The sequence below is a fragment of the Drosophila bipectinata genome, chromosome 3L (assembly GCF_030179905.1).
Source record: "Drosophila bipectinata strain 14024-0381.07 chromosome 3L, DbipHiC1v2, whole genome shotgun sequence".
Lineage (NCBI taxonomy): Eukaryota > Metazoa > Arthropoda > Insecta > Diptera > Drosophilidae > Drosophila > Drosophila bipectinata.
Genome location: NC_091738.1, coordinates 12,073,347 through 12,088,299, shown reverse-complemented (window position 1 = coordinate 12,088,299; position 14,953 = coordinate 12,073,347). Strand labels below are relative to the sequence as shown.

At 39.8% G+C, this 14,953-nt stretch overlaps 1 long non-coding RNA gene across 1 annotated transcript; it reads right to left on the bottom strand.

The window, feature by feature from the left end:
• Positions 1 to 11,741: 11,741 nt before the first annotated feature.
• LOC138926382 (uncharacterized) lies at positions 11,742 to 13,190 on the bottom strand. The gene is made up of 3 exons (XR_011442879.1): positions 12,902 to 13,190; positions 12,604 to 12,653; positions 11,742 to 12,547 (listed from the first exon to the last, which is right to left on the bottom strand). It is a non-coding gene; the product is annotated as an uncharacterized lncRNA (long non-coding RNA).
• Positions 13,191 to 14,953: the final 1,763 nt, after the last annotated feature.

Here is a 14,953-nt window from a genome sequence, read left to right as displayed (position 1 = left end):
AAAGTTTGAACTTTTCCTTACCGGGAAAAGGGGACGGTGATGTGTGTGTGTTGGAGTGACGAAAACCGGAAGACGTTTTTCAATTTCCGTGACAAACGCGCAAAATGTTTTTGGCCAAATTCAATTTGACACACGCAAAAATGCAAAAAGAATCGGATATAAAAGAAAAGTGTATGGTGTGTATGGGGAAGGTGGAGCCCTAAACGTCGTCGAGCATTTAAATCCGACATTATTGAGTTTGCCAATGAATATGTCAACAAAAAAATGCAAAGATTGCACAGGAAGAAATAAGTATTATTTATAAGATATTAAAATATAAATAAAATTAATTTTGAAGAGATATATTGTATAAAAAGTTTTATTTCTATTTCTTTTCAATACCTAATGTTTGTGAAAATATTTGTAATTTTATTTTAAGTACTACTCATCATTCCTGGATAGAACTAGAAGACACACTTCCTGATTTTAGTCCTGCCGCTGCCAGACGACAATCAGCTAAATAGACGGGCCGAAATGCCAAGCCCGCTGACTGATTCCGACTCCACTCGTCTCAAATCAACCGACTGACTGACTGACTGACTGACAAGCTAAGCAAATGATGAGGAATGAATCCGAAATGGTAATCAGAATCAGAATCAGCAACGGGTAACGGCAACGGCAACGGCAATGAAAATGGAAACGCAATGGAAAATGCAAATGGAAATGCGACGAGGACAAGAACCAGGACGGGAACGGCGAATCCAAATCCGAATGAAGATGGAAATGTGTGGGACCCGCACGTTCTGATTTCGTTGATTCAGCGTCAAAGTCAGCCCTAAGCATCCTAAAAAGGATCTCTTGAATCGCAACCAGCTATCCCACAAGGATGCCCCCAAAATGCCCGGAATACCCAAATAAAAGTCAACTTTGGGTGGGGATCCTGGCTGAGTTGTTTAGAAGTTGCAAAGGGTCAGGATGAGATGCATTCAGTAGCAAAAGCATTAATCAAAGCCATCGAACCATGTGGCCATGTGTGAAATTGTTCAGGCCACTGATTGCAGATAAAATCCATGGAGGACCAAAGGACCTCGAAGTGGGGGGGGAGCTTTCCCTCCCTTTTCAAGTACGTGGCGCCCTGAGTTATGCAGTGAAAAATCGCCAAAAGCAAGATGAATGAAGGGGAATCGTGGTCAGCCAGAAATTCGTTGAATTTCGAGTAATAAGAACTTCTTTCAAACAAAAAACAAGCAGAAAATAACACAGAAAAAGAGTATGTACATAAAGAAAAGATAAAGATAAAGAATGACTGAATAAAAAGGTCCTGTTTGGCCAAGCAAATATCACGTTGTCTATGGTAGTTTTTTTCCTTCAGGACTCTGGATATTTTTTCTTCACCCGCAACTTATTTTCTGCGAATTTTCAATTTGTCAAACGCACGGGGAATAAGCCTGATTGAAGTGACTCTATTGCTTTTCCCAGGGAAATGCGGGGAAAATGGGAAAATACTCAGCGGTTGTCTTTAAACGTCTCCTGCCGGAGCCGCAGAGCTTTTCATATTTCAACCAGGCTGTAGACACAGAATTGCCATGATTAATCGTAGTGCCACTAGACCCTGGCCGTTCTAGCCACTGAAAATATTTTTAAATAGTCTATTAAAATTTAAATTTAAGTCTTAAATAATAAATATTAAAATATAATCAGATATAAGATAATTCTGATAGGAATGTACTACTAAAATCCTTATCCTTTTAGTATCCTTTTATAGACATCGATTGTTTTTTCACTGTGTACCTTGTTTATGTCCTGCCTGGCAGCGTTGTGTCTTCGTCCTGGCGCGACTGCACATTCTTCTTCTTCTCGTGCATCCTTGTTCTTGGAGACTCTTGTTCCACCATGTTGTTGGCAGTTTGTTTTACAGCCGGCAACATAATTACAACAACAGAGAGACCGAGACTGTTGTACGCATAATTGTGTGACAACGGCAGTGGCAGTGGCAGGAGCTAGAGCCAGAGCCAGAGCAGGAGCAGGATGCAGCCAGGATACACACAAAAACATACACACTCAGACACACATATGGTGACAAGTTTGCCCGGCGCCTTGGTTTTGATTTTGACACTTTTGAGGCAACGCCTCAGCCACCTCTTTATTGCCCCGCAGTGCAAACAAGGCTGTCATAAATGCATTTTATGATTTTAATGAGTTTTCTGTTTATGCTCGCTGCCATCCCCCCACTCGCTCTATACTACAGTCCCCCCCTTTTTAAGAGCCATCCTTTTAGCCTTTTGGGGGCATTCCGCGTGGCTTAAATATCCGCATGTGCTTTGGAGCCTGAGCTATCGAAATTGAATCAAGTCAACTGATTTTCATATAGATTGAGCTCTCAGGACCAGGTCTTTGGTTAAAGTCAGAATTTAATTACACTTTGATGGCCATTCAGCCAGAAGGACATGTGCTGATTATTAGAATTTCAAGGTAAAATGGCAAATTGAAGTGATAAGCCCTGCAGGAATTTATTGCCATCCAGAGGAGATGCCTGTGTGCTTATCTATATCATATATTATACATTATATTGCATGTTATAGAAGCCGCTCCCCTTAGAGGGTTTAATAACGGAAAACATTAATCATAATGCAATGCACAAGTGCTATAAAAAAAAAATAAAACAAGTCCTGCCGGATGATAAATGCAGGGGAAACCGCAGAATATCATGTGAATGATTGCACTCATAAATAATGGCCAACTCACTCACAGACTGGCCCCAGCCCGGTACCCGTTACCTTTTTGGTATAATTTATGCCAACACATTTTGCTATTTGTTATTTGCATTTAATTAAAACCCAAGTCCAAATCCAACAACCGGACTAAAAAAAAAAAGAGGACGAGTCCACCCGTTAGAGCAGGCGGTGCTGTGATGATTTTTAATTAGAAATCAAATAAAATAATCGTTTAAATCACAATACCCGGCACGTGTGACAAGGAACCGCAACAAAATCAGGCTCCAAAAGCAAACAAAACTAACAACAGTGACAGCCAGACAACAAAATCATACATACTCGCATTGAAAAGCAAACAAACATTAAAAATGTCCTTTTTTCTGTGGCTCGGCAGATTGGCCGGGCAAACAATTGAAGCCAGCATTTTCCGGGGCCAAAACAATTATAAAAATGAATCGAATCCAGAGTGTAAACCACCTGGCCACGCCCCTGCCACGGCCTCCACCATCTGTCTACGTTTAGTAACCGTTTTGCCAGTTTTTTTTTCACTCTGAGCTTGAATTCGAATCCAAATCATGCCCCCAGGACATCGCTCAAATGGAGTGTGGGTGGTGGAAGACGGGTATAGGGTCATGGAGGCCATTTTTTATGGCACTAACACCCCGAAAACATTTGATACTTTTTCGTATTTTTTAGCAGAATTTATGGCTTTTATTTTTGCGGGGCATCTAAGATTAGTTTTTGCTGTTGCACAAATCGAAAACCGATTAAAAACTTTACAGGATTCCTTTTTTTTTTTGCTAGGTGGATGGTGCAAAAATATAGATTTATTTGTTTTATAAATGTACAGCCTTTGGCTAGGGATTATTAAAAAAAATATACAATAAAAAGATACTTTTAATCCTATTCTGTTTAAAGCGAACCTATTTCTTTAACATATTTTTAAACATAAAATGAAAAAAATATTAATCTTATGAGTGATTTTAGATAAATTATCTATTATCCTTGATTGCTATTTGATAGTGTTTATTTATCTTTCATCCAATCTGCATTGTTTTCGCATACCTAATCGAATCAGTTTTAATCGCATCTGGCAATTATCCTGGCCATTCTAATTTGGATTGCATTAAAAGCTCCTCGGCACTCGCCATCGTCGTCCTTTATGCTCCTTCTACCCCCCCACTAGTTGGGTGGATGGGTGGTTGGGTGGGTTGGTGGACTTAAACTGAAGCAATAAAAACGTATAAATGCGATCAGGGAGCAACAACAAATAATTGCCAATTTAATGCGCATTGTTTGAGTGCAAAAACACACATACACATACACACACTGGTTCTGTTGAGGAGAAAGTTACGTATACGTAATGTATAACCGAGTTCGACTCCGAGCCAGAGTCCGTGTCCGTGTGTCCGGATACGTGTCCGTGTTCATAACCATGTCCATGCGCTCTTTCCGTAATTCAATTATGTTTGTCTTTGGTAAATCAGCAAAATAATTTCGCTTGTTTTGCAGCTTGCAGATTGCCATTTCATTGTGGATTGTGCAATCTCTTCAGTGTTTGAGTTTCAGTATTGTGCTTGTGTGTATGCTTGTGACTTTTCATTATGCGTGATGCGACACGTGTGCCGAGTTTGTAATTACTTTGCCCATCCAGCCAGTCGGGAGCAGGAGCAGGTGCTGGAACAGAGGCAGGAGTAAGGTGTGCATTCAACACATTCATCTTCCGGATCCTAATTGCGCATAACATTTTAAATGCCGGGCGCCAACGAATTGTTGTTTATTGCTTAAAACGCATACAAACTGTCAGGACGACGTGCCGTCCAAAAGATACCAATTGATATATACTCATACATACTCATACATATCGAAAGATATATCTGGTATATGTACCGTAAACGGAATCCATTGTCAGTGGGAAATTTAATTGAAATTCAATTTAATTGAAATCAGCAAAATCGGAAATTCATTTTGGCGGCACAAATTAAACACATATGACAGTTGCATAATAAGAAATTGTGATGTCATGAGGAGCGGCAAGGCTACGTCTATTTACAGTAAACACTATGGTCTGATGGATGGGACGCAGTGCCGCCACACCAGGATATTTACCCCAAAAGGACACGGAGAAAAATGCCTTTTTGAAAGTCTATAAATATAATTTTAATTAAATTGAATAAAAACACAAAGATACACATTCTTCACAATAAAGAAGACTCTTAAAAAAAAATGCCGAAGGCAAATATTTATGCAACTGATATTGTTGAAGTATTCCTCTTTTTTTTTCTCGGTGGACCATTTTTATCCTGGACGCGCGTGTGTGCTCGTGTCCAATTACGTTGACATCCTTGTTGTTGGTGGGCGCTGTTATTTACATATGCACATTATTATTTTCGTTTCGCTTTCGACTCACTTTATCTCAGTTTATTTATTTTGGAGCCCGAATCCAGCATTTTGCAATGCGTACGAGTATGTGCAACAATTTCGTTTTGCCAGCCACCCTTTGGTCCTTCGGTCCTTTTTTTTTTTTTTTGTTTTTAATTTACGCAAATAAATGGAAAATCAGTCAGAAAAAACTGCTCGACGTCAACCTTGTTTGGCTACGTATCCTGGGCTCTGATTCTGATTCTGTTTCACTTTTGGATGAGATAGAGGACGGAGATGGGGACACGGATGCAGAGTATCTCAATGCGCTGATGCGATTTAATTGGAATTTCCGCTTCTCGGCTGTGTGAAAAATTAAAATAATTTCAGGATGCATGCATTGCAGCAGGGTTGCCAGGCATCTGGCGCTACACCACCAAGAATTGTTGCCATCACCGAAAGGATATTCACCATTCCATTCAACAGCCCTAATGGCATTAAGTCCACTGTCATTAATTGGGCGCTTGTTAAGAAACAAACGTGGCCTTTTAAATCAAATTTCCATAAATTACTGCTTTAAATATTCCTTAAAATATACTTGATCATTAGTGTTTGATAAATTCCTATATACTCCGGTACCGACATGATGTTTAAATAAAAAATGCTTTTCCCAGAATTTCTGACAATGGCGACATTGATGAAATGCCCAGAAATTTAATTGACCATTTGATGTGGCGCCCCTTGGCGCCGGCGGCAGCTGGGGTGTGAGGTGTGGGGCATCCCCCACTCAGGACTCCCAGGATCTCCTGTCGCTGTGTTTGATGTGGGCTTAGAGCCTTCGGAGGCGCCTGTCCGCCTCCCACAGGACCCCACCGCCTGTTAAATGGGTTTTTAAATAAATTTCAGCCACTTTGTTTGTCTGTTTGCTCCTGCGGCTCACGGCTCATGAATCCTGGGCCACAACGCTGACAAGGACGAAACAGGCAGGAGTGGCAGGAGGCAGTGACAGTTGGGGGATGTGGGCATCAAGCATCTGATGCCCTTTTTTAACGTCCCATAAACGTGCCCACCAGCAAATACTTTTTTAAATGCAAAATAAACATTTTACGGCTGAAAAATACTTAAAAACGCTTAAAAACATTCCATCCCCGGAGGAGCAAACCCAAACGCAATTTGCGTATAGTGTTGTAACATAAATTAAGAACTGAAAGGAGTAGAATGATGGAAGTGTTTTTTTAAAAAGAAGAAATATGGAAAATTACCGAAAGGACACTGAAATTTTTAAACTTTTAATTATCTCAATATGCCCATCTAAAAATAGGCATAGATTTCAAAAGTTCTTAGAAAAGAGCCTAAATATCCAACGCATTATTTGGTATTACTTTATCGCCCTTGGATTAAGAAATATCTTCTAAATCACTTAATCCCATGAAATTTAATAAAATCTGACAACAATGGGGGGAGACAGGAAATTCCTTTTAAATTTTCTGGCCTGTAAGGCGATTAAGTTGCCAAATAAAGTGCAGAATCCGCGATGAAAAACACCAACAAAGCACAAAGGGTTGGAGGGTCAAGGGTTAAGGATCATCTGTTATGGGTTAAACAGGTCTCGGCGAGTCGGGCATTTAATATCAAAGGAATCCGGATCCGGATCCGGAACCGGCTGTCTTGTCTTGTTTGCGTTGTGATTTCTCTTCTCTTGCTCTCCGGCTGATTTTTACTTTTAATGAATTCATTTTAAAAATTGTTGTCCGTTCGGTTCGGCTTTTTTTTCTCTTCCCCTTTTTTTTTTGCTTTTTATTTTTAACTGCTTTCATACATTTTTATGCAATAAGTTTTCGTCTGGGCCCATCACCAGGGCCACTCCCTTTTTTCGTCCGGAACATAATTGAAATCCATTTAATGAAAATGCGGCCGCAAAAAAAAAATACAAAAAAGTTTCTCTCGAGGGGCCTCATTGGGCGATAAGACTTGGGGACTTGCAATTGGAAGGATGAAAAGGATCAGGGCAGGGGTTGTGGGGTAGGGAAAGTCTGAGGCTGATGGGTGGGCAGAACAACGACCACGTAATTAATGACATGCCGGAGAGCGTTTGGGCAAAAAAGATTATCTATTAATAGATTACGGAGTGTGTGGATATGTCCTGGATTCTGACACATCCTGATTCGGACAATGGCCATGAATTTAATGTCTATAAAGTATAATTATTGATAAATTAGGCTCGGGGACTGTGAGACATGACAAATGGTGGCCATTCTCATTGATTGCTGTTTGCGGTTTGTCCGCCACAACTATGTATTTTATAAAGGATATTGATTTTCCAACTCTCGCCAGTCAAAGTAGATGGCCGAGAGGCAATCGAAAGGCCATTAGAGAGACAAAGTTTAAAGTATAGAGTGCAGCGGCAGAAACAGGACCCAAGTCCTGTCGAGCATTGTCCAAATACGAAAAGTAGCAAAAAGTTATTTATTATATTTGCCGAACTGCAAACACAAAGCGAAGGGGCAGTATGGATACTTTTTGTAATGTAGGGACGGCAAGGGACTTCCGCTACGCACCCTTGCACAGTGGTCCGGCTTGTATGAAGAGAGCGGCCAAAAATACTTCTAGTTGAGGTAGGGACTGGAAACTTGGCACAAAATATTTATATTTTTATTCTAAAATAATATATTAAAATCAGCCAGATCGGGCAACTATATCATATAGCTGCCATATAACTGATTGATCGAAAATGCTATAACTTGGGTGTTTTTACAGTTAGAGAGTTCAATTTTTGTAAGAATGCTATATTTAACAAAATAACACGACCTACCAAATTTCATAAGGATCAGCCGACTATATCTTATAGCTGTCATATAACTGATTGATCGGAAATGATATAACTTCGGTGTTTTTAAAGCTAGAGAATTCTGATTTGGTACGAATGCTATTTTTGGGAAAATAATTCAACATGCCAAATTTCATAAGGATCAGCCGACTATATCCTATAGCTGCCATATAACTGAAAAAACGGAAATTACCCAACTTTCATGTTAAGGTGGTGTTAGTATTTTTACGATATTAGACACATAGGCAAATTTTGGCAAAAAATTTTTGCACATTTGTTACCCTTGGAGACCGACAAACACATTGGTATATAAACGAATTGTAGAATTTTGTGGAATCACTACTAAAACTTTAGCTAAACATGAAAAATACGTTCAAAATATAGGAAAAAAACATGCATTAGTTCATAGTAATATAATAATAACAATAATTATTATTAATATATCAAATTGTATCTCATTTTATAGAAAATACCTTCAACTTCAAAATCCATTACAAATAATTTGAATTTGAACACGTAAATAATGATCTGACCACTTCAAAGTGCGGTATAGTTGTGAAATATTCGTGATGCGCGCAGCCGCGCTTTACAAATGAGCATCTTCAAATCATTTTTTAGAAAATCCAGTTCGATTCTTAGAAAAATCTGGTTTGTCATAAAGAAGCTTGGACATTTTAGAGGCGATTTGTTTACTTTTCGATTATTTTTGTCGTTATCAATTTTTTTATTTTTGGCCTATGGGAGCAACCACTGTGCCTTGGCGGCCATTTTGTTCTCCAGTCGGCACTTCCGTTTCATCTAAGCCCACAATGTGAATGTAAACAACAATCAGTGTTTCGGGTTCAACTTTAAGCCAAAATTGAGGCTAATAAGCATCAATTGTACTCGAGATGCTGAAATGCTTGATTGATCTTACACGGCAAGAAACTTGGACATTGAAACTAAAAAGCACTCATTTTAGTAATCCTAATAATACAAATTTTCTCTCTCTCTGATTTTTTCTATAGAGCGGGTACAAAAAAGTAGAATAAAATATTATAATTTGAGTTCAAATGAAATCAATTTCAATACCATTTAAATCAAGAACGCAGCCCAACGATTGCCTGTCATGCCAACTGGGACAGAGTGCTCAAGGATACAAAGCATATACACACATACACTTGGATAGAGATACAGATACACTTGAGTGCAGGACGAGCCAGGCACAGGACGAACCAGGACAGGACAGTTGCTTAGCAGCTATTATGTGCACATGTTCCTCTCCGTTGAATTGACTGTCAGCGGTGGAATCGACATTTGTGCCCCGTCCTGGGCCTCTCAGCCTTCATTTATTCATTCGTTTCATTTGGCTGACTGGTTGGTTGGCCTGCACTGAGAAAAAAGTCTCTAAAGATGAAGTCGGGTTATGATATTAAATGATAAGTATTGCCTTTACAGCCCAGTACTTAATAGAAAATGATCCTAATTTATTTATTATATATCATTATAATAAAAACTCCTTATAATTTTCCCTTGGTGTAACCATTTGGCCTGTGACTTCGCCAGAGGCCATTTGGGACTGCTTTTAGCCGACAACGATGTCGACTTGAGTATGTCCTGCTCCTTCTGCTGCTCCTGATTTCGACTGCTGCTGGAGCTTGTTATTGTGTTTATGTAGTTGGCAATGCCCATAACAAAATCAAACCACATCAATTGTATACGTAAATGGCCAAGTGGGACCTCTTACATATTCATTTGGCCCAGCCCTTTCCTGCAACTGCCCCTGGTGCTACTCCTGCTCCAATTCCTGTTCCACATCCTGTGTGTCCTCCCCTCGTGCATCCCAAAAAGTTAAAGTTACTTAAATTGCTGGCCGCTGGCCTTTCATGAAATTCATGCTAAACACTTTGGAAACTCATGCAATTGTCACTTGAAGTGGAGTGGGAGAGTTGCAAAATGAAATTAATTTTGCGTTTGCTGTTAGCACAAAACACTCATACGACATGTTGTCCACGGATGCCCTGCTGGCAATGACATTTTGTACCGTTTTTGTTGCCACATCGCAAATATCCTTTCGACTAACATCTCCTCCCGCCCCATCCTGATGTGCATTTCCATTTTAACTTTGGTCGCATACGAGTTGGATTCCGTCTCGGTTACAGTTTCCAGAGGATTGCTCCGGCCACCTTGCCTTCCCGGGTTTTCGGGGGTTTTCATTTCCATTTGCAGCTTGAACCAAATTGTATGCACAGAGCTACAAAATATCAACAGCAGGAAACAGCAGCTACATAAAAAAAAAATAGTATAAAAGAATACCAGAAAATAATGAAAAAAGTTTTATAATTGCATAAAACTTTCCAATTAACAAGCTGTCTTTGGTTTTGGCCTGTATGTGCAATGCGTTTGTCCTCTTTCTTTTATTTTTTTCCCCCCACATTTTATGTTTGTTTGTTTAACCAGAAAACTGTCAAAGCCCACAAAGTGGCAATTAGACATTAATATATCGAACGGGTGTGGTTTGGATGTGAGTTCGGGCTCCCTTAATTTCCAACTTCCCTTGCTGCCGCAACCGATTTTTGTAGCCGCAGGACAAACATTTAAATTATTGCACACTCGTTTTAATTGAAAGGCATTCTTCCGAATTCCTCGAGCGTAAATATCAACAACTTCCTTTGAACCAGAGCTGCACTGGGTCCCAGACTGAATCCTTTTCCAACAAAACCCCTCCGATCCCCCGTATTTTTTTTTTTGCAAGGACCAGAACATGGAGAGCAGAGCATGTTCGTGTCTTGGGCTTGTCTGCTAACATGCTAGGCCCGAAATAGAGGGATCCTGGGAATCCTTGAGTTTGGGGTTGCCAGGAGCTGCGGCTGCGGCTGAGGCCTGCCAACATTTCATTAAGTTTTGCTGCAAAAGTTTTATTAAAACAAATACGTGCCACAGCCACAGCAACTCAGTGAGTGTGTGGCAGCAGTCGTTGGTGGGCGGCAGTCGTGTGTCTCGTTACATTTTGGCCTCGATTTTTTGCCACCATCTTGTGCTTTGTTTTTCCTTGTATTTCTTCTATGTTTTCTTTATTTCCCTTTCTTGTTTTTTGCCAACCAACAGCCCCCTGCACTTGCGGTGCAGCCAAAAGTCATGTCAAGTATATTTCGGCTGACTTTTGCACACTGCACTCCCCAACATACTGAAACCGAAATGCAACAATTTCCTGAAAGCAGCTTTCCCACACTCCATTTCCCATTCGCCATTTTCCGTTCCTTCCTTTTCCCGGCTCCAGAGCTCTCTTCTCTGTCTCAGTCTTCAGTCTGCCGTCTTCTGGCCGCTGTCTTCCGTCTTCTGTCCCCCATTTCCATTTTCCCTGGCCCCTGCTTAAGTAAGTTGCTTAACTCTCTGACGATGTCGGCAGTCAGAAGTCGGCAGTCAACAGTCGGCGGCGTTGTTGTCTTTACAGGCGGCGCCAAAAGTCACAAAAATACACAAGGACACAACCGAGTATCCTTTCAGTATACAGGAAAAAAAATTAGTTTGAAAGTTAATGAATGAAAATTTACAAAAAAAAAAAAGTGTAAATGATGACATAGGTCTTGAGTTCTTTTCAGATATTTTGGATCAGCTCGAAGATATTTTAACAATATTTGAAGTAATATTTCTTTTAGATACATAGTTCATATATCCTTAAAAGCTCTTTAAAAAGCCTAAGATAAGATCCATATAAAGTATAAAAATATAATGCTATACCACCAAGTCAAACATTAAGTTGCAGGAAGGAGCTCTTTAAAATAAAAACCTTCGCCAGACACCCCCTAATCTCATATAAGACTTTATAATCTTATAATTAATCCCTTAATTTTGAGAGCTCATTTTCTCTCAGTGCACTCACCACAACCCCAAAGGGAAGGTACATTTCGCACGGTCATGTAAGCTGAACAGCAAAGTAAAGTAAAGTAAAGTAAAATGGCATCTGGAAATGTAAACTTTTTTGCAGCTGCACTTCTTTTTTAATACTTTTGCCACCAACTTTTGAGCTGCTGCCCCCCATGCTCTGGCCTGCCTCCCTCTTTTTGTTAGAATCCTGGATTCAGGATTCCCTTCTTTACCCTTTTTGTTTGTGCCCGTTTGCGTGGGTTGCATTTAAAACAGTCGCCCAAGAATCTGCAATTCAATGCATGGCGAAAACCACCGAAATCCCCTTGCATAAGACATCTCTTAAGGAACTTAAGGCCCCGGCGCATCGCATTGAATAAAGGAAGTCATCGTCAAGTCCTTGCCATCATCATTATCATCATCGTTGCCATCATCATCAAAGGAGCAGCGACGAGGAGGTGAAAGCAGGGCTGAGCTGATTTGATTTGATTATATGTATGCCGAAGGGATTTGGGGAGTTGGGCCGACTTGACATTTGATTTGCAAATGCCGGCGACATGTGTTTCCCAAATTGAAGATGGCACCATAGAAATCAAATTGAATGCCCATCAGCATATAAACGATTCCCAAATAAAATCATCCTTCCATTGTAATTCCAATTGTAATTAATGAAGCCAATGCGAAATTAATTGTTTTTTGTCAAAGACACTCATGCCAGGTATTGTGTTTGGGTAATTGACCGAAAAAGGTTAAGATAATGCATTTAATTTGACACATTAAGTCATTAGTTTGGCTCGCTGGCCTGGCATCTATTTTAAAACTAATTTAATATGCAGTTTAATCTTTGGTTTCGAACTTTTTCAATTCACAACTTACCACTTAAAAGAGGCAGCCACACATATGCTCGAAACTTCTTGTCTTGGTTTCTGAAAAGACAAAAATAATTGATGGTTAGACTTTTGAAACTTTCTGCATTGGCGAAATGCTAAAAATGAAAACTGATAACTGAGAGAAAAAAGTGGGGCCTCAGTGGGTGGCAAAATTAAATTCCCAGACGTAAAATTTGTGGCAGCAACTTTGTCACTTTCCGGGCAAAGAAGGCAACAAGAACAGGGCAACAACTTGATACATTTTAGTGTTTTATCTCATAATTAATGGTGGCAACTGCGCTTACTAGTCGCTCGGAAAAAGAGGCGCAACGGAGGCAAGGACCTCTCCCGCCCCAAACGGATGGCGGGGCGTGGCAAGTGCTGTTCAAAACAGACACGAAATTAATTGCGCTTTACGCGGCACGATAAACGCTGCAGCGAGCAGCAAGGAGCTCCAGCTAGGATCCAAGGCATGACTGGGAGTCCTTCCAGGACTCGGTTACAAATGAACTGACTCGTAACCGAAACCCGGCCAATCCTGGCAGCCATAATGCACTCGGAAAAAGGAATTAAGATAATAAATATGGCTTTAAATTAAATAGTTATGACAGAGGGAAATGTAAGTTCTAGGATTTGGGTTTCTTTGTTTTTAAAATAAATTACAAAAGTGACAAGTCCATTTTGTTGCAGTGTATACAAGGGTTCTCTCTACCCCTCTGGTGGAGGGGGTTGCAAGGATGTGGACCTCGTCCGGGTCCCACAAAATTAATTAAAAGTAAATCCAGTAAAAACTATTAAAGTTAAATTTGGCATGAACTCGACCACAAATCAATCTGCCACACAGGGTAAGCGCTTTATGCGCCACCTCCTGCGAAGGACATCCAGCAAGGATGTGGGGGGGTCTGCTAGGGGGTGTGTATGTTTTTGTGTGTGTTGGGAGGGGAGTGGAGGCGCCTGTCAGGACCCCCGGCAGCTGGTGAGGATTTTATTTTCGACTTCAGTTCGTCCTCGCGTGTGTGACAACGGCATGTTAAGCTGTTTATAAAGCGTTTCACTTCATTTTCTATTTTTTTCCGTACTCTATCCATTGAGTGGGTGTTACAGGATTTTTCAGGGATTTAAAGAAGTACCGAAAAAAAACCCCCATAGTATAAACACATTTTTTTACAATTTCCAGGGTATCAACCGAAGAAGGTTCTCTCAAGCTGACAAAATCACATACTAAACGACTTATAAGGATTTGTAGAAAAGTTTCTCCAAGTGGCTTAGCTTTATGTCCAGTATTTGGATTGCTTCCTTTTCGATTTCCCATTTATATATACATATATACGTTTGGAGATTTAGTTCGGCACTTAATATATAATCACTGGAAATCCCGCAATCTACTGTATGATTTGCATTAATTTGCTAGAGATTTTGTCAAATCACAAAGCAACAAACAACAATGACAATTAATTAAAAGTATTTCTTTTTTGTTGGGTAGATCCCTTCATGGGAGAGTTCTTCCGCATTCCCCATGTAGTATAGAGGAAAAGTTTTGCATGAAATTAATTTAACAACCCTCTTGGCGCACAAAGAATGCCATCTAATCTGTTGCCGTTTGTGTTGGTGCCTTCTTATTGATTTGCCTCCCAAGAAGGTTCAAGTAACTTTTGTCGACAAAGTTGTCCTTACGAGGACATGTGCCCGGAACATACACATACCCTCATCAATCAATAGACCATTTACTATAACTGCAGTTTAGGTTTAGAAGGACGTCGGAAAGGAAGAAACTGCTCGCAATTGGATATTTACTTTTGAAAAGCAGAGTTGGGGAAGGACAATTTTACAAGTCATTCATTTTGCAATCAGGGCGTCGATTTAATTGGATCGTCATGGCCCCAAAGTCAACTATATCGACGGTCATATATCATCCCTGCTTCAGCGTAGTTTATTTAACATTTTATATGAAGCCCATTTTCCTCATTTTTCACACAAAAATTCATACGACACTGCAGTCAAAAGTTTAACTGCCTTTCCCCAAAAAAAATATTGAAGAAAAATAAAGGCCATCAAATATAAAAAGGTAATAAAAATATATATAAATATATGCACACATATATAGTGAGTTTTGCATGCCGAGTGCCATTTTGAAGTTCGATGTTTTCGCCATTTTTTTCAACAGGAATTTTAATTGAATTGCACTCGCTAGTAATGCTTCGGCAATTATGTTTTTATGCTTTTATGAAATAAAAAAAAGAGCATCGCATATAAAAATGGCTGAACAAAAAAAATTAACAAAATAAAACAATGTGTGCAGTTGACATCAGTTTTATGATCGCCACAGAGTTTATGAAACTAATTTGAGTTCATGACAT